The sequence below is a fragment of the Gekko japonicus genome, unplaced genomic scaffold (genome assembly GCF_001447785.1).
Source record: "Gekko japonicus isolate JY-2015 unplaced genomic scaffold, Gekko_japonicus_V1.1 scaffold1194, whole genome shotgun sequence".
Taxonomy (NCBI): Eukaryota; Metazoa; Chordata; class Lepidosauria; order Squamata; family Gekkonidae; genus Gekko; species Gekko japonicus.
In genome coordinates, this window is record NW_015168683.1 from 421426 (window position 1) to 442665 (window position 21240).

Here is a 21240-nt window from a genome sequence, read left to right on the forward strand (position 1 = left end):
GCGGGTCTCCATCTGCCCCCCCCCCACGGCGAAGCTGGCCATCCTGCCCCGCATGGTCGAGGCTCCGGTGGGCCAAGGCGCATGGCCTCGCCCCTCCCCCTGGCACCCCCGCTCGCTTGAGGCGCCGGTGGGGGAAGCTGGCCAGGCTCGCCCCTCTCCCCGCAATGGGTGCAAGGCCGGCTAGGTGCAGGGCGCCGTCCACTTCCCGCCCCCCCCCAACTCAGGGAAGCAGCCTGCATTCCCCCTCGCAGGGTCGAGGCCCTGGCGGGTCAAGGCGCCTGGGTTGTCCGCTCCCGCCACCCCCCCAGCCGAGCGAGGCCCCAGCGGGGCAAGCGGATCAGGCTCGTCTGTCTCCCTGCAGTGGGTGGCTGACTGTGGGCCTACGTCTCCTTCCCCAGCCCCCTGTCCTCTGCCCTCCTGCTGTGCAGTCGAGACTCCAGTGGGCGAAGCCGCCTGGCCTCATCTGTTCCCTTGGCATCCCCGGCCAATTGAGGTGCTGGTGGGGGAAGCTGGCCAGGCTCGCCCCTCTCCCTGCAATGGGTGCGAGGCTGGCCGGGTGCAGGGCGCCATCCACTTCCCGCCCCCCCACCTTGGGGCAGCAGCCCGCACTCTCGGCTGGGCGAAGGGGCACAAGGTGCCTGGGTTGGCCGCTCCCGCCACCACCCCCGGCCGAGTGAGGCCCCAGCGGGGCAAGCGGACCAGGCTCGTCCCTCTCCCTGCAATGGGCAGCAGCTCGGGTGGTCAGCTGTGGGCCCATGTCTCCTTCCCCGGACCCCTCTCCTCGGCCCTCCCTCTTCGCGTTTGAGGCCCTGGCGGGCCAAGCCACCTGGCCTCGTCCGTCCCTGGCACAGGGCGACGGGACAGGCTGGGCCTGGCTCCCTGGCCAGCCTCAGGTATGGTGGCATGGTGCCATCTCCCCTCATCCGCAGACCGCACGGGGGAGGCACGAAGGAACAGGCCACCCCCGGTACCTTTCCAGGTGGCTGGGCGGAGGCAGCGCATGTCAGCCTGGGCCTCCTCTTGGCTGGTGGCGGCTCCTGGCTGCCGTGGCTCAGCAGCGGTGGCATGGCCCTGTCTGGGGCTTGCAGGCTGAGTGAGGGTGTCTGGCCAGTGAAGCACCCGGCCCGGGCAGCAGCTTGAAGGAAACTGAGGGCAAAAGGGTGGTCACTGCCTCTGTGGGCGGGAGGACACCCACACAGGCAGCAGCACAGCAAATGGAGAGAGGCACCCTGTGAGTGACACACCAGGGTGCCAACCAATTCCGGAGCGTGTGGAATGTTCTAGAGAAGTACCACCACCATTCGGCTTTTATTTATAAGGGAGATAATGCAGCAGAGACACTTAACCCCACTGAACTCAATACTGGTTTGTGTTCTTAAAAATTATGCTACATTTAAAGCTGCAGTCCTGCATTTACAGGGCAGTCCTAAACAGAGTTAATGGCATCTTTTCAGGTACAGGATTGCTGATGATAAGAAAAGCTAAGTTCAATTCACTTACAGGATAGAATATAGTTGTTTTTGTTTTTTGCTTCTTTTTTTTACAAATATGTATATATTTGTGAATAGTTTGGAAAGTAACTATGGCATATTCTTCCAGGAGTCACATAGGTCAGTTGCTGAGAATTCAAGATAAAGCTGCACGGTTTGGGGAAAAAACAAAGGTTGAGGTCTAAAGACTAGGCATGAGATAAGGAGTAATTGAAAAGATAACAGCTCTGCCTGACATTGTTGTGTCCACTAAATCATAACAAGACTTCCAAATATTGGAAAGAAGCCAGGAACTTGGTGACTTATATTACAGTTTACTACCACAGTGTTGGAAAGGGGAATGGCATGTCTTTCAATATGGTATTAATTCGTTCTTAAGTGATAACTGTATAAAGAATGTCACATCTGTGTTTTTTGTTGTAGTTTTCCAGCATACTTTGTTAGTATACATACTGTGTACAGATTATTATTTCTGCTAAAAAATGGGATTCAGTGGTGGTAGTCCAGATTTTCCACAGTTTGATAGTTATATAAACAGCTTTTTAAACACTAATTTGGTATGGACATAATTTTTTTATTCCTCTAAATAAATATTTTGTCAGTCTGTTACATTCCAGTGTTTCCTAGTCCTCCCCTTAAAAAAATCCATCCAGTTTGTGGTGATTTTTAATCTTAAAATTCAGTTGCTGAATCAGGCTGTCTTACAGCGAATAGCTGAAAAGCTATTTAGACTTTCGGAGCAGCTGTCCCTTTAAAATTTCCTTTAGTCTTTCCAGCAGCTGACTCTGCAAAAACGTTCCCTCTGCTCCCCAATCAATTGCAATTATTTTGAACACATATTTTAATTGTAATTTATTAATTCTTCCTTATAATTTTACATGCTTTTAAAACATTGTGCAATCATTTAAATAAAAATATTTATATTAAAGATTATTCCCAAGTCTGAGATCAGGATGTAAAAGATCACCACAAAAAATGCTTTGTCTTGATATGCTTTGGTTGCCCCTATCTTCTGAGATCAGATGGGTGGCACTGGCAACCCAGGAGAGGGCCTTCTTGGTTGCGGCACCAAAACTCTGAAACAGTCTCCTCAGGGAGATTCATCTATCCCGTTCTGTTGCTCTCTTCCACCAGCAACTGAAGACTTTCTTGTTCCATTTGCTGTTCCCTCAGTGATCCCTTCCTGCCCTGTGTTTTAATTTTTTAAATGTTTTTTTGTGTACATTTTAGCTTTGGTTTAAATTGTTTTACTGATGTGTTGTGTCTTTTTGGCTGGTTTTAACAGTTTTAAAATGTGATTTTATTATGTATGTTGTAGGCCCCGGTCACACGGGCCAGAAAACACGGGGGGAGGCGTAGCTCCTTGCGCCGTCACAATCTGATGTGTGATTAGGCAATCAGACTTGACGGCGGCACACCAGGGCTTCCACCGTCGGTGCGCACAAAAAGAGGACGCCGGTGCGATCATCCCACAGGAATCTGGAGGCAGCCCGTGGCAAACTATTTGCTGGTAGGTTGATCCTGGTAGCTTTTAACTACGTGGCTTCGGTGACTTGCCACGGGTTGGCCACGGGAGTGCTATGCCTCCCAGATGTTCCGGTGAGATCGCACCCGGAAAATCTGCCGGAGTACCGTGCCTTCAGCGGGGCAAATGCTCCGTTTGACCGGGGCTATAATTTTTTAGCTGCCTGGGAAACTCCTGTGATAGCATAAAGGTGAGGTAAAAATTTTGTAAAATAAAATAAAAAATATAAATGATTATGATCAAAGTAAGAGAAGTTTGCATAAAAATTGTAGCCCATTGTGATGGATAGGTCAAAGCCCTGTATTTCTCTGCCTACGAACATTTCTCTTTAGATCCTGGTTGGAATGTTCAGTGGTCAGTGAACATTCCAACCACCATCACCCCAAAGGAAGGAGGGAGGGAGGGAGAAAGAGCCAGCCAGCCTGCAAGTGGCTTAGGCAGACTGATCACATCCTACTAACATTTCTCTTTAGATCCTGGTTGGAATGTTCAGTGGTCAGTGACAGTCAGTCAGGGCTCTGGGAACCTTGATACCACTTATGGGAAGGGGAGCAAAAAGCAGTTAAACAGCCACTTTCCCTTCAGACAGGATATGATCATATGTGGAGCAGGGTAGGGAATCCTTGGTCTCAGGAGGCCGAGGGCAAAGTGGTAGGGACAACTGCCAGGCCCACCATCACCCCAAAGGAAGGAGGGAGGGAGGGAGGGAGGGAGAAAGAGCCAGCCAGCCTGCAAGTGGCTTAGGCAGACTGATCACATCCTTCCCAGTAGGGCTGCTAAGCCGCGGCGGGGGATCCGCACATCTTCACAGGATCCCTGCCACGGGGGACAGCAATACGCATTGCACCGCCGTCACCAGGATGTGATGCTACGCGTCACTCTGGCAATGGGACTCCAAACTTCCCAGTGCAATGTACACAGCATGGGGCAGCTTGGAGCATGGCGCCTCCATTCCCGTACAACATGCCTGGAGAAAAATATTCTGTTGCTATAATAACTTTATGCATGCATTGCTATCTGGGCCTCAATTAGTGTGGTCTGCTGACTTGGAAAAATGTCTTTCTGAAATAAAGTAAGTGTACCTAGGATTGTATGCTGAATCCTATGTAGGATTTTCACTGTAAGACATATAGTGCAACTACCTATTGATACCTATGGCTGAAATCATGCAGCCCATTGATAAGGTGGGATTTATCCCAATGTGAGGTTCTAAGATCAAGCCAGCTTGTATTCCCAGCATCACATGCAGTTTGGCCCACTGTGTATTTGAAGATTTTTATGTTTGTGGAAAGATTAACAATTTAAGTGAGCACAAACCAGCAAGACCACAATACAGGCTTCTAAGCATGAGGATATGAGGACACTGAAGACAGCTACAAAAATTTCACACAGAAAGTACTTGCTTCATGAATAAAAGGTGTACAAGGAAAGCAAAGAAGAGAATCGGTCTCTAAAGGCCATCCAATTTCATGGATCAGGACTTCCAGTGTTAAGTTTTAACACTTAATAAAAATGGTAACAGTGCCGTTAAACATTTCCTCACATAATAATCAACTTGTGCACATTACTGAATAAGTAATGCCCTTGTATAGCAATTATTACAATAGAGTTCAGTTTAAAAGGATTATGAAATTATGTGTTCAACAGTTTTCTTCTTTGTTAAAAACAAGGTTGGTATAATTTTTTTTAATGTGTCTAAGTTTGTAAGACCCCCCGCTCCCACATCTATATACTTCTAGCCATCTATGCTGATAATGGACCCTGGGCTGAGATGTCATATTCCTTAACAAGGCTGTAGATTTTATTTTTGTGAGAAGCCAACAACTTTATTTGAGAAAAGAGGAAGTTGAGTGACTATAGGGTAGCCAACAACCTGGAGAAAAACTGTCCTTTAATATGTGGAAATGGGCAGTTGATGGTTTACATGACATGGAGGTAAATGATACCACCAGCTACATAACTTACCATTAAGCCTGTGTTAAAAGGACAGGAGATTTTTCCTCCAGGATGACGACAATCTTACTTGCCTCACTAGCATTCAAGCTTTGCTCATTTTGCTCTTCTCATTCAATCAAAACTGAGAGTATTCCTGTTAATCTAATGTCCTAAATTGGATCTGAATAACCTTTTCTATTCTCATGCGTAATTCAAGCTAGTAAATTCTGAGCATGTGAATGCTGCCAGCTGATTAATGCTGTTTATTGCACAGGTGCAGAAGCAGCATGTGCATCAAAAGATAGCTGACTCAGGGCTCTACTGGTAGCAGGAGCTCCTTTGCATATTAGGCCACACACCCCAAGTGTAGCCAATCCTCCAAGAGCTTACAGTAGCCCCAATGGCCAGGCTAACTCTAGTGTATAAACTCAGGTGAAACATGGTGCAGCTGGTGCCTGCAATCCCACTTGCCCCCTCTACATTATATCATATCTACCGGCTAGTTTTATGCATGTGAGAGAATTCTCAATATCTATGGATGATTCCTGGAAGTAGGGCAATCATTAGCAGTTCTTATAACAGTACCTTTTGCAAGATGAGGTTGGGTGGTGAGCAGTGTTCTTTCTAGGTTGAGTTAGTGTGAGCTAGCTCACAGTTTTTTAGACTCCAGCTCAGACATTTTTGTCTTAGCTCAGGAAGAATGGTTTCAGAGTAAACTAATTTATGCAGTAGCCAAATTGCTCACTCACAACTTTAATGCCAGTAGCTCACAAACTAGAATTTTTGCTCGCAAGTATTTCTGGTGAGTATTTCTGTCCTGAATTCATTGCAAAATAACCATCTCCCGTGTTTTGTTCTGTTTTTCATCTTTGAAGTGAACATTTTCAAGTTCCTACAATTTCTCTTTTATGTGTGCATAACAATTTTTGGGAAGAAAAGCTGACTGGAGAGTATGGAGGAGGATATTTGTATTTCAACTAGTTTTTACTATTTGTTTCATTCACTGACCTGGGGTCGTTTGTCAAATGGATGCTCTTGTTCTTGCTCCAATGCATTCTCTTCCCTTTCGGAACAGTTTTCAAGGAATCATTAAAAAGAAAGTGTAAATTGTAATAGCCAAGAGTTAGTTAAGGAATCACCCATGGATAAGATCACAGGATAGTAAAGTTTTACCCACCCAAGGAAATTAGTCTAATGAGCAGCAGAGAGTAAAAACTTGCTTCATGTTGGATGATTGTCATTTAACAATAGTTATGCCTGGATGCTTTATGAAATGTGTTCATCTTTCCAAATGGTATTGCTCTCATTTTCTCAGATTTCAGAGCTTTTTAAAAAATATTTTCTTCCCCATAGCAATTGTAGATTTTGGCCTTTAATATGGTGAGTATGATTTTATGTTCAAGTATGGGACACATGAGATCATGAGATGGAGCTGCGGTGGCTCAAGTGGTTAAGACGCTGAACTGCAGGCTGTGGAAGGTCAGTAGTTCAGCAGTTCAAGACCCGGGTGCCGCAAGACGGGGTGAGCTCCCGTCTCTAGTTCCAGCTCCTGCCAACCTAGCAGTTCGAAAGCAAGAAATTGCAAGTAGATAAATAGGTACCACTTCGGTGGGAAGGTAACAGCGTTCCGTGCGCCTCGGTGTTTAGTCATGCCGGCCACATGACCACGGAAACGTCTTCGGACAGCGCTGGCTCTTCGGCTTTGAAACGGAGATGAGCACCGCAACCCTAGAGTCGGATTCGACTGGCTTTCGAGCAAGGGAACCTTTACCTTTACCTTTATGGGACACATGGCAACTTCAGACTGAGAGAAACCGAGCAGCTATTCATAGAAAAAAAAATTCTGGTATTATGAGACTAATTTTTTGGTTGATACAGCCAAAACAGAATGTTTGTACTTAGAAAACTGAACAAAACAATTAATGGAACAAAAACAATATCCTGATTGCAAAGAACACTGTGGAACTGAAAGCTAACACAAATTTTAATTGTGACATGTGACATTCAACATTGTTAGAGAGTTTCAACAAAGAGCCAGCATTTCAAGAAATCTGGGTTGCGGTTTGAGATCTGAAATGTGCATTTCTCATTATTTTGCAGGAGGGAAATCAGTAAAGCATATAATTTTTATCTGAAAGTAGTGAAGAGATAACTATAGTTAGTTATTGTTCTAAATGCCTATGAAAAACACAAAATGAACTTATACTTACTGATCTTACACTGAAAGTGACAAAGAGATGAAATAACACTTTTTTAGTGTTATATGTTTATTAACATTTTTAAATTTATTTATACATTAATAAACTGTTCACTAGAAGCTCAGAATGCCCTAACTCTCAGTTCCCTTTTACTGTGCTTCTTGAATAATAAAAGACGTAAGCTTAAATTTCATGAATAGTGAATAATGAGTAGTGAAGAGATAACTATATTTAGTTATTGTTCTAAATGCCTAAGAAAAACACAAAATGAACTTATGCTTACTGATCTTACACTGAAAGTGACAAAGAGATGAAATAACACTTTTTAGTGTTATATGTTTATTAACATTTTTTAAATTTATTTATACATTAATAAACTGTTCACTAGAAGCTCAGAATGCCCTAACTCTCAGTTCCCTTTTACTGTGCTTCTTGAATAATAAAAGACGTAAGCTTAAATTTCATGAATTCATTACCAGATTTCAACATCCCCCCAACATATTGCTTCTCAAGTTTCCTGAAATGTAGCAAATATCAAAGATATTTAAGCAATGTTTTTATTTTATAGAAGTCAATAAAACTGGAGGGGTGGGGGTGAAATGTTCTGCAAAGAAACTGTAATATAATTATAAACACCTTTGCAAATTATTTTGTTTCTATGTCTTTTGAATTAGAGTATTGGTTACATAAAGTGTTTACTCTTTGTTCTTTTGTGATCTTCATTTTTGTTCCTCTTGATATAAAGGTAATCGGGATAATATTTTTGGAAAGAAATATGGATAACTGCTCTGCATATTAAAACGTATTACACCTGTGAGAAAGAATAATAATATTATCATGCCTTTGCAAGTAGGAACTAGGTATGCAACTGAATCCTAACATTTATTCAGGAGTAAGTTCCACTTTTTTGAGTGGGACTTACATTAATTTAAGTGTCCAAAAGATTACAGTCTTAGTCCCATTTTGCATGACAGTTCATGGCTGAACTTTCATAGATTCATATTTATTTATAGGAACATCATATTTATAGGAACATCAGTTGTTCAACAGTCGCTCTGGCTATGCTATGCAGATAAAATGGAAGTTTATACTGATGGGAGGGGTTATATCTCAATACCTCCCACAAGGTAAACAAACTGTAAACCAGAGCAAAGCTAAAGGGCTGGGGAAAGTATAACCTTGAAGTTAGCTGCATCTTCAAGTACATATCTTTTAGTCTAGGGATCAGTTATAATTCTGAGAGATCTCCAGGCCTTACCTGGAGGTTGGCAACCCTGCCTCCATTGCATGTTGCTCACTGCAACAACAGCATCCCAGTTGTCAGGCATCCCTGGAAATATACTTTTTCCAAGAATTTTAAGTCCTTGAATCTGGACAGTGCCCCAGTTGCAAGAAGCCCTGGGGAATGTAATTTTCAGGACACTTGATGTCCATTCTCAGGGTTCAGAGGCTCTGAGAAAATTACATTTCAGTGTGCCTCTGATGTCTGGAATGCTGCCATTCCAACATTCAGTTCAATCCAGTTTGATCTAGAGAAGTTCAATGAGAAATGGCACTTGCTTAGTAATGCAGACATATGTTGTGAGTTGAAGAAGTTCATTGACTGAGTCAGGTAAATACTAACTTTGGTAGCATCACTGCACATTGACAAATATTGCATGTGTGACTAATACATATGCTGTGCCTGCTTCTCTAAGCTGCTTACCAATGAACACACCACCACCACTGTATAGAGGGTTGCCAACCCCCAGGTGGGGCCTGGAGTTCTCCAGGAATAGCAACTTATCTCCAGACTACAGAGATCAGTTCCTCTGGAGGAAATGGCAGCTTCAGACTGAAGATTCTATGGCATCACATCTCCACCGAGATCCCTCCCCTCCCCAATCTCTGCCCTCCCCATGTGCTGCTCCCAGATCTCTAGGAATTTTTGCAGCCAGCAGTAGCGTAATCCTAAAGAGAGTGAAAATAGTATTCTGAAAATGTTATCCTTCTTTCAATTAAACCTGCCACTGTCAATTTGCTAAGAATGTATTTCATGGTAACTTTAAATATCCCCTATCTCCAGGTCCTTCTCTCATACCTGTGCAAACTTATCAGTCAGGTAGGAGATGTCTGCTGAGAACTGAATTGGATTCTGATGCTCTCTTTTTTCCATTTCATTTCAGCTTTCATTTGAGGTACACAGTGAATTTTGTGCCCGTTTCTTTTCATTGCAGTCCTCTGGTCTATGAGGAGCCTTAGCTTATCTTTTCTTTCTAGAGTGCAGTTTGTGAAGGCACAAAGTGTGTGGAGGTGTCTACAAATCATACATTTTTCTGCTGAAACAATGCGCACGCGTCCGTGCGTGCGCACTCACACACACACACACACACACACACCAACCAGTAGACATACAGGAAGCTATTCCAGCCTTTAATCTTAGTGGTGAGAAGGCTTGAGTGAGCATCAATAAATCATTAAATCTTCAATGTTCTGCTCTTCCTTGAGGCTTCCCCTCACTTCCCCTGGGATCCCCTTTCAAATACTCAAATTGCTGTAGAGACAAGATCAGTCTTGTAGGCCAGATCTTGTCCTCACACACGTAACTTGTTCTCTTAGAACAGGCTGCACAAAACTCAGCTGTCTGGGTTTTCCTTTATAGACTGAGGAATTGAGCAATGTGTTCCATGTCATAAATCATCTCTCTGCCAGTATTTGTTCAGGTCCTCATCGTTTTCTGCTTCTTCACTTTAGGTCTACTCACACGACAAAGGCCACAACCCAAGATGGGAGTGCTTAAACCCATTAAAACCCAGAGTCCCTAAACTCAGAGGGGCAGTCAGTTGGCCAAGGACTGGCCTCTCAGAGAGGGGTTGACTATAATCAGGGCCTTGAAGATCCTGTCAGCCTAGTCAAGGCATTTTTCATATGCATTATTCTCTATAGGACAAAATGATACATTGCACATATCCCTTGGTAAACTGTGTCATGCAGCAGCTAAATCTACAAATGAAAAGGTAAGACTCTCCCCCAATTCTTTTTCAAAGACAAGTAATAATGCCCATAGAAATATATTAAATATACTGAATATATAAACACATACAATATTTCAAGAAAATGTCTCATCATAAAGTCTCACAAACCACAGAATAATAATTCTTAAAAGAAACAGTATCCTAAATAGTTCACAAGCACAAATTGGTTTCATGCCAATTTTACCATAGAGTTTTGCTCCGAATCCAGAGCGGCGCCCCCGATGTGCCAATATGACTTCCAGGTGACGCAGGCATATCTCGTGCAACGTCACTGTTTCGGGGGGATGGTGGGCGACGTCACTTCCTATTCCCAGAATGTACCCCCACCCCGCCAGTGGGCGAAAAGAACCTGGCAACCCTAATCCAGAATAAATAGTATCTTCTAATGTAAACACAGGGCATTATCCGTATGGAAACTCATTGTTTTATTTATTATATTTATATTTCTGAGCTGTAGTATCATGAACAACAGGACACATCAGCTTTGCTTCAACTTAAGAATGTTTTTTATTTAGTTCTTTGGCTTATTCTCTCTCTGCCTGGGCCTTCTTTCAGTCAGCCCCTTGATTAGCTTGCTCAACCAATGACTGCCATACAGGAAGCAACCCTGCAGGCCCCAGACTGAAAGACATGCAAAGCCCAAACTTGCCTCTAGAGGGATACAGTTTTGTTGTTCAGTCGCACAGTCGAGTCTGACTCTTCGTGACCCCATGGACCAGATCCCGCCAGGCCCTCCTGTCTTCCGCCATCCTCTGAAGTTTGCTCAATTTCATGTTCGTTGCATCTATGACACTGTCTAACCGTCTCATCCTTTGCCGTCCCCGTCTTCTTTGACCTTCAATCTTTCCCAGCATCAGGGTTTTCTCCAGTGAGTGCTCCCTTCTCATTTGGTGGCAAAAGTATTTGAGCTTCAGTTTCATTATCTGGCCTTCCAGGGAACAGTCAGGGTTGATTTCTTTTAGGATTGATTGATTTGATCTTCTTGCAGTCCAAGGGACTCTCAAGAGTCTTCTCCAGCACCATAGTTCAAAAGAATCTATTCTTTGGTGCTCGGCCTTCCTTATAGTCCAGCTCTCGCAGCCATACATGACTACTGGGAATACCATTACTTTGACCATGCGGACTTTTGTTGGCAGGGTGATATCTCTACTTTTTATCATGCTGTTTAGGTTCGCCATTGCTTTCCTCCCAAGGAGCAGGCATCTTTTAATTTCATGGCTGCTGTCACAGTCTGCGGTGATCTGGGATCCCAGGAACGTGAAGTCTGTCACTACTTCCACGACTTCCCCTTCTATTTGCCAAGGAGTGATTGGGCCGGATGCCATGATCTTAGTTTTTTTGATGTTGAGCTTCAAGCCCAGTTTTGCGCTCTCCAAATTGGCATCCAAACTAACTTACAATTACTATTTCTTTATATAGTGCTCTACATAGCATTCTTCATGGGTATTCAAAACACTTTATAAATGGTATCTCAGTGTCCTTCACTGCACAACTGAATTGTTGCTCTGATGTGGCAGGAGGGGGCGGGAGTCTGCAAGACAGGAGCTTGAATGAGATCATAGCTGTGGTGAGATATGAGTTCTTTGGCTCCTCCCACACACTTTTAGCCACATTTACAGTCACAACAGCCATGAAATACTTTTTGTCTGGAATTGCTCCTCAATCCATAACCATACTTGGAATTTATAGGGAAAACTGTCCCTTTTCAGCATCCTGAATGTGCAAACACTGTGGCTGTAGCCTCATGCATATTTTTTTCAGCATATAGCCAAGATATTAATTCTCACCCCATTTAGAAAAAAAAAATTCATTCAGGTTTTTTCCTATAGTTAGGAGTAAGCTGGAAAATCAAAGCCAGTTTTCTCTATCGATGCTACAGTAATCACCATACAAGTCAGGGTTAAGCTTTCCTCTTTCATCACATGCCACTCAATCCGAGTGTGGCTAATGCCTGAAACTAAATCTGAGTGTCTCCCCACAGCTAACCTGATGCTGGAGGCCTCACTTTTGAGCACTGGTTACCAATCCCATGCGAAGCTGTCATCACATTAAACATACATGATTTAGTTCAGGCTGTGGAAGAATTGAAGGCATGTGTGTTGTACATTAGTGAGCATGCTATTTCTGCATGGCTTTATCTAGTCCTAGTCCAGGAGCATCTTTAAGACCAATGAATAATTATTCAAAGTATAAGCATTCATGTGCAGGTACACTTCTTCAGATACAGTGAAACAGACCATCGCCTTAATCCAATCTCAGCTATAATCACCCAGTTACCTATGCATCTAGACTCTAACTAGCCCTTCCTGGCAACTAACCCCCCACCCTCTCTCTACCCATATGTAATGGTTGAGGAAATTCAGTTTCACTGTATCTGAAGAAGTATGCTGGCACACAGAAGCTTACACCTTGAAAAAAACTTCGTTAGTCTTAAAGGTGCCACTGGACTCAAACTTTGTTCTGCTGCTTCAGACCAACAAAGCTACCTACCCGAATTTATCTAGTCCTATGACACATGTTCTGAACTACCAAGATTGCAGCTGGCTGTGTAAATTATTACTTCTTTGTTTCCTTTTTTCAAAACCAGCTCCTTCTATTTCTCTTCCCAAATGCCTGCGGATTGCTTTTAGGCCCCAGTGGCGTTGAATGGTCAACTCCAAGAATGTATCAGGAGACAGAACCACAAATGACAAAGCTGATAGAGTGTGTATGTTTGTGAGTGGGTGTGGGCATACACATATGTACACAAGTATAAAGTTTTTCTTCTGGGCCATCTACCTATCATGAGTGCCAGGATTTGGAATTACTGATACGTCATTTTCCTACTGGAAACATTTTGGTTTTTTAATCTCCTCAAGAATGGATAAATAAAAGATCACATTTTAAAAGATTTACAACTCTAAAATAAGGATTCTGCTGCACTTTAAAACTTTGTAGAAATTATTCTAACTGAGGGCAAAACAGGACCAATAGAAAATGAGGTTGATTGTTTGGCTAGCTGTTGTCTGCTTGAAACATTCCAGTCCAGGCTCTGTAATTACCTCAGTGCTAATTCTCATAATGCTTAATTCTCATTAGGCTTCACTAGGGCTGCAGTCAGACGAGCAGGTTGATCTGATGTCGTTGCTGTTCCTTTCCAGTTTTAAAGTGCATGATCAGATAGCAGTATCTGCCTCTGCTCCACAGTCATTGGCACCTCATTCAGACCCGCCTTCAAATCAGAGTTATTAGGCACCAGGGAAGGTTTGGTCTTTGCAGATGTCAGTGCTTTCACTTGCATTTCCAGATGTCTGAACTCCCCCATTGCGAACTCAAGCCAGTTGGGAAGTGTGAACCTTCCCATTCATTTCCACACACACCCCAATCAGGTCGCAATGTGTGTATAAGTGCATAATTGCCGTGGGTCTTCAATTAACACTTGTACATTTACTTTTACAGACAGTTTACAGACCTCTGTCCGTCTGTCTCTCTCTCTCTCATGGGAGCTTCTCAAGACCGTATTTTTCTTAAGAAAACCTCCAAAGCACAGGTTCAAAAACACTCCCCCCACACTGCATTACATATCCCAGCAGTCTCCTCCAGCTATCGCATTGGCCACCAGCCACCGTCATCGTGCCAGGAGTTTGAGACGCTGTTTCCAATACACGCTTATGCACGTGCTCAGAAGACAAATTATAAAAAAGCTGCCTGACCACGCACTCCATGGTTGCTGCCCCGCAGTAATCTGATTGACCAACCATGGAGTGAGTGCGCTATGAAGTGGGTTAATGGTGAGATGTGTGATCAAAACTGTTTGTTACAAAAAAGCCTGGATTAATTAGAGGCAGGGCCAGACCACGCTGAGCCTGTCATTTGACCGCAGCCCAGGAAAACAGCAGACCACTCATGGCTAGGGTTACCAGTTCTGGCTTGGGAAATTTCTGGAGATTTGGGGGCTTAGTCTGGGGGAGGCTAAGGGTACGAGGAAACTCCTTGGGAGTATGATTCCATACATTCTGCCCCCCAAAACTGATGTTTCCTCCAGGGAAACTGATCTCTGTTGCCTAGAGATCAGGTGTGATTCCAGGAGATCTCCAGCTGCCACTTGAAGGTTGACAGCCTTGCTCATGGCATCACACCTTTAGCTGTTTGTGTGAATAGTCTATCACATAAAATAAAAATAATATGGTCTAATTCTACCCAGTATCAGCATCTCTCTCTCTGGGCATTGGAAGATAGCCTTATTCCAGAGCTATTCTGTAGAATTGCTAACCTCCAGATGGGGCCTGGAGATCTCCCAGAATTACAACTGATCTCCAGGGGAAATGGCTGCTTTGGAGGTACTCTATGGCATTATACTCCATTGAGGCCCCTCCTCAGATCCCTGCCTCCCCAGCCTCCATTCACAAATCACTAGGAATTTCCCATCCTGAAGAAGGCAACCCTACAGAGGGAAGGGAGACTCATGGAAAGACCTCATGGAAATTTCCTTACCAGTGCTGCGACAGCTGCCTCTGATATTATTGTAGTGAATGAAAAGCAGAGGAAACAGACTCTCCCCCACCCTGAAAAAAAAAATCTTTCACTCCCACATTATGTGTGTAGAATTATCTTGTAGAATGGGGCTGGTGCCACCATAGTCGCAAGAATGAAGTTGTACCCATTCCTCTGAGGTACAGGAATCTTTACACAGAAGCAATAATATGGGCAGTGGATTGCACACTGGAAGTTTCATAGATTTCACTTAGAGTTAGACATGTGCTGAAGTCTCCCATGGAACTTCAAGTGCTGAGCCTTGGCTGGATTGCCCCTTTCAATGACTAAAAACTGACAGGTTTGTCTTTATGACTTCTTCCAGAATACTACCCTGAGGATCAGTTTGCCCAGCACTTAAACCTAGCTACCAGACAGAACACCCAGTGCTTGAGGAGAGAGGGAGAGAAAGAGAGAGATGATGTATCCTGCACTGAGAAAGAGTGCTGCCGATAGAACTGTCATCCTACACTTTTTTTTATTGGTTGCCCTTTGCTTGGATATAATATGTAGCCATTTCCAGAAAAGCAAGACAACCTTCATGTTCAGAATGCCCTCAGTTACTTGGATATGCAACAGTGTTGCATTGATATGAAATTGACAGTCCATTGGAAAGGCTATCACAAGTCCTGTCACACTCCAAAATGCATTTTCCAAATATCGGGAGCTTCATCCTCCCTTGTCACCTTCCTCCTTTCTGTCTGATGGCCTTGTACATATGTGTTTGCACATGCACATAAACACAGCATCTTTGCTGGGTTGCCTTTGACTAGGAAAAGGCCCCCAACCCGTTTTCATATGGGGGGGGGAACCCCAATGAGGGCAGAGGAAATATTCCCATCTATACAGACTGAAGGAAATGGGAAATAGGCAACAGTGGCAAGGGTTGTGACCTGCAGACCTTGCTGTCTAAGTAATGTGATCTCAGGGCAGCAGGGTAGGAGGGGGGAGAAAAAGAAGTCTGGCTTTGAGACAGCAAATCACAGGCTGTGATGACAAGAGAAAGCCTAATAAAAGCCAGCACCCTTGGCTTTCAAATGAAACAAGAGCAGGGGATGTGATTTATTGCCTCACAGATATCACAGGGGTATAGCTTTCTTTGGAATGGCTTTCACGTTACTGTGGAGGTGCACCAGTATCGATACTGGTTACCAAAAAAATACAGTTTAGCATCAAGAAACAAAAAGAAAAGATAATTTATATGCCTTTGCTGAACATTGATGAAGGAAGGAGACATGTACAAATCCCTCAGCTTAGAGCAAAACGAGGACATTACAGTCAACACAAAATTGCTGTCAAAAAGGGCAGCCCTGTGGTAGGTTCTTCTTTCTTTTCCAAAGTGAATAGGATGTACTGACATCTTCATCTCTATCCTTCCAGCAGCGGACTATGGTGTAGCATAAAGCCAAGAAAACACAAAATGTGCTGATGTTAGGATATCTGGTAAGGTGAACTATATGTTATGGATGGTGGGAGAGGCAGCCAGCATGGTGCCACCAGTTTCAGAGGCAGTTTTGTTCATCTGATAATGTGTAGTTCCACTCTGAGCCAATGCAATTACCTTTGGGACAGATCATGTTCCGAAGAGGACTGTAGGCTATGGTGGAGATTTGCCTTTGTCTGTTTCATTTAGATGAAATAGGGTAAAACCATGGTGGGTCATTAAATTGGTACATCTGGTAGACCCAGGATGAAATCCCCATTCTTCCATTAAGTCAATCTTTCAGCCCAACCTGCCTCACAGGATTGGTGTAAGGAGGGCAGTCTGATGTATTCCACTTTTGAGCTCCTTGACAGAAAGGTAGGATAACAATGTTCTACATACATACATACATACATATGTAATATTTGCTTGGAAGGAACCACATACTTGATTTCAATGTTATTTTTTTACATAGTAGCTTAGGATCAGAGACCATGTCCTCCTTTCTAAGACCTATATCTACAGCAGATATATCTACAGCAGATATATCCCGTGAGTAGCCTTGTTTTTGAGAAAACAAACTGAATGATGGATGTATCCCTGAAATTCAGCTCAGAAAATTCCCTCCTATAGATTGGTTGCCTCAGATTTCCAAGAATCTGGAAAACTGGTCTAGAGCCCAAAGACAAACAGGCTTCCCTTTGAAATGTTCAGCAGAGTCCCATGTCTATTTAAGCTAAAATATCACAAAGGAAGATCTTGTGTATATTTCAAAGAGCACTTTCTTGGATAATTGCTTGCTTTGCTAACAAAGCTAAAGTAAGAACTGTTGTAGATTTGCCTACTCTCCATTCTCTTTTTTACAAGAATTCTTTTCAATGCAAATACAGCTTAGGGGGCTGTAATGATCCTGAACATATAGTATGAGATTCGTAAGATTCAGTGCACTGACTAACTGTGACTGAAACAATTTTAGAAAGCAAAGAAGCTTGTAAAATTAGTCAGCCCTAATTGATAGGTCTTTGTTAGCTAGAGAGGAAAACTTTGCTGCTTGGTTCCATCCTATTTACAGTAGATGGCTAATTCCTTAGCATTCATACTTTTAGGTATTCTTATATGCTTTGGAGAAATATGCCATTTCCTGGGAGACAGACAGCTAAAAAATTTAATTTCTTCTCATGAGTAGTTCAGCCCTGAGAATACTTAACTTGAATCAGCATGCAGTCAGAACTCAGAATTCCTGCCTCTTTCAGTCTCTACTACTGGTTTCATTGTTTTTATTTCTGCATATGTCATTATGGTACTCAATTTGAGTAACCATGGTTCATCTGTTGTTTTATTTTTTGTATTTAACTACTGGGTATTGTGTATTGATAATGATGTCCATTACTGTACAATTTCAAGTAAGTCACCTTGGATATTTTTGGATAGAAAGGCAGCTTATAACTTGTTTAAATAAATGCAAAATAAATAAGGCACTGATTAATCAATGTCTCTGAGTGACCATCCTTTCCCTGTGTTTAGGGGTTTCCAAAGAGACCCTTTTTGGTGTGAGAACTGCCTGCTGTGAGATTAACAGCACACTTCATTTTGGGTTGTTTCCTAACTAGAAATACGTGCTCAGGGAAAACTGAAGGCAGCTTTGGCTAAAAAACTGTTTGGCCCAGTCTAAGGAATTTGGTAACTAAAACAAATTATGTTCCTTAAGGATATATGTGACAGAGAAAGTTTATTTTTAATGAGATATATGAAATATATTCTTTTCTTTTGGGTTTTAAATTCTAGCAGCACCATCCTAAGCCCCATCTCTGCATTCTTGGTTTTGGATATTGCATGGACTCTACAGCTTTTTCAATTGAGCCCTATACTAGCATATCCTAAAAATATGCTGGAGTCAGCAAAAAGTAGGCTACTGTATTTAAAGATAACACCAAGTTGGCACCAGTGTAGTTCTTTATTTTCACATCATTTTCTGTTTTTTTCACACGAAACTTTTGCCACTCAGGTTGCCAGCTCCTCATGTCCCATGGCGGCAGGAGAAAAACAAAAATGGCCATCAGGCCAATGGCATCATGATGTCACTTACTGAAAAAACCCATAAGTGGCATCAACCCTCTCTAGGAATCACCAAAATTTCTAGAGATGTATCATGCTGTTACTGATGGCAGCCCTCTCATGTCACCCCCTCACACACACTCTGGTCTTCCACTGGTTGCCAAGGGCTTGGCAGCTCATTCACCACAAAAATGTATCTATTTTTCAACATTACTAGTATTAGTCACTTGCTTCACAAATGGCACAGAAACCATATGTAAGTTGAAGTGAGGTATACATGATGGATGGTGTCATAAATGGTGTTTAGATATAAAAAATTATGAACAAGCGTATTTGGACTGAATCCAGTGAAAATTACAACATATACAATTCAGAAGAAATAAAAATGGCCATAAGAGCATAAGAGACCCACTAGATCAGATCTGTGATCCATCTGTTTCATCATCCTGCTTCACATAGTGGCCAAATAGCTGCCCAGGAGGACAGAGCAGAGAGGCCTTCCCCAATGTTGCCTCCTAGCACCAGCATTCAGAGGCTTGCTGCCTTTGAATGTGTTTTCCTTTAATCAACTATATACGGTCAATGGGCTTTTAGCTCTGCACAGACTGCTCAGCTGGTTATCAAAATATCTGTAGCCCTCCTTTCAAATCAAATGATCCTCCACCGCATCTCACAATCAGGTCAAAACCACAATGCAAGAATTCAAATTAGCTCCCAGTAATAAAGATCAGTTATGCGTCCCAAATTTGCTATGAGTGTAATAAAATGATCTATTTGGTCTAGGAATGTATGGTTTTCTTTGCTGTTAAACACATTACATTATTTATTCTTCTTTTTTAAAAAAAATGTTATTCAAAGGAAAAGTTGTAGAATTTTCACCACCTTCTATCTTGTATTTCATGTTGATAGACTTATTTCATTTCTATTTGTATTTGGTCTGTCAACAGCCCCTCCTTTGGAAAGTTTGCCCGGAAACAGAAAATTACAGTTTTTGAAATGTGTCAGTTAAAGCTCCAATTGTTTCAAGCATCATTTTCTGACTTTACCTTTTTAAAAAATGATTGCTTAGGGGAGCTGTCATTGTCTAGAAAGTGGATTTTTGTTTTCTGTCTCAGACTCAAAAATCTCAGCCAAGCCCTTTTAAATCCATCACACATCACAAGGGTTGCTTTATCGCAACACTACAGTATTGTAACTAGATATTTATATGGTTTGTCTTATCTTAGCAATAGTCAGTGCAATCCTGAGAGGGCAGGCCAAAAGTGCCCAACAGATCAGTCACTACTTTGGCATATTCCCAAGATACACTGATGCAACCAGAAGATACACCAGTGGAGCAGTCAAGTGCTGCTGCATCATTGTTGAGGGCAGGGGGAAAGGCAGAGATGAGCATTGTTAACCCTGTGCCAGTGGGGGAGGGGGGAGTGTGGCAGAAGTTAGTTGGCTCTCTAAGCCACCCCAACCCTAGGAATGCCCTCTGGCTATGGCATAGAGCTACACCTGCAAAAGCCATGGGTGTAACCCATAGGCACCCCCACTGAGCCCAGAAAAAGCAACCCCACAGCAGGTGGTTAACACTGTCCTAGAGAATCATGAGATACACCTGGCCTCCTTTGCCCTCACTCAACATTGTATGGTCTCACTCAACATGGCCCAGCAAAAATAATTGTTAATACATAGACTAGGGAAAATACACTTGCTCTGTTTTTGGCAATAAATCTTTGCATTTATGACTCAAAATAATATTGTCCAATTCAACCAAAAATAAATGACTTCGATCAAATTGCCTATATTTACTTGATTTTACTAATCTCTCAATTGTGTTTTGCCTACAGCCTTCTTTCTAACCATTCATAAAATATTTGTATTGTGTTTTTCAATTTTACTAGTGACAAACTCTTCTTGCTGGTTTTTTCTTGAAAGACTTATGTGTCCAGTTTATTCCTCCTGTGGTTGTAAATTCCTTTGTAAGAGGGAGGAATATTTAATGCAACAAGCAGGTCATGAGTGAAACGCTATGAAAGGTGAATTAATCATGTACCATTATCATTCTTTTTCATACAGTTTGACATTATTCATCTTGAGGTGTAACAAACATGTATGATTTCTTTCTCTTAATCAGTTGGTAAAGTCAAGGCTTTGATTATTTTCTTTAGTTATAAATTTGTATGCTTCCATTGCAAATAATCTGGAGTTAGCACAGATATGAAGCAAAGACTGATGTATAGGCAATGGAATGGAAGATGTTAAGTAACAGAGCCATCCAGAAATGGGCTACCTTGAAAGTTCTGTCCTTTCTTTACAGGTAGGAAACTGAAGCACAGAAAAGTTTTAAGTAGCTGGCCTAGATTCTCACCTGAATTGACACACATAAATGTAATCTACAGATTGCTGCCACATGTGAACAATTCCCTGTTGTGCAGAGGCATATACAGTCTCAGTGGAGAATCAACACAGGGAAATTCTCCATGATATTCCCTTGTGCCTGCCATCAGTGAAGTTTTTGCTGTCTGTTAAAATTGATAGTAAGTATATCACTATAGTTATATGCTGCTAGATGGAGCATTGCATGATGATGTTGTTCATCTGGGGGGGTGGGGTTTTGGCACAGAACAAAACCTCTGTGTGAGAACAACCTTAGCAGTCCATCCCGTGGATGAGATGTGTACTCATATCTCTCTGCATTGCAAACAGAATCGGAAGGGGCTTCACTTCAAAACCATTTCTAAGCCCTGTCATGCAAATAGGTATTATTTGCATTTCAGGCCTCATATTTGCATTCAGTATGGGCATATGATGCCTGAAACCTCATATTTGCATTCAGTATGGGCATATGCTCCTAACCTAACAAGGGTACTGGGGTGATGGGGACTTTAACATCCGCCATCTTCTGTTTGGGAATGGGATCTTACAGGGCCATGGCCCACTTGCTTCTCTTGTATTTGCGTATCTTTGCTTGATTTGATTTTTTCCCCACGCTCCTTGGTCAATTTCATCAGTGATACTCTGGGGCTGCAATCTCACTAGCAATTTGTCACAATATACTAGCGTCACCTGTGTGGATTTAAAGGGCTCAATCAGATGATGA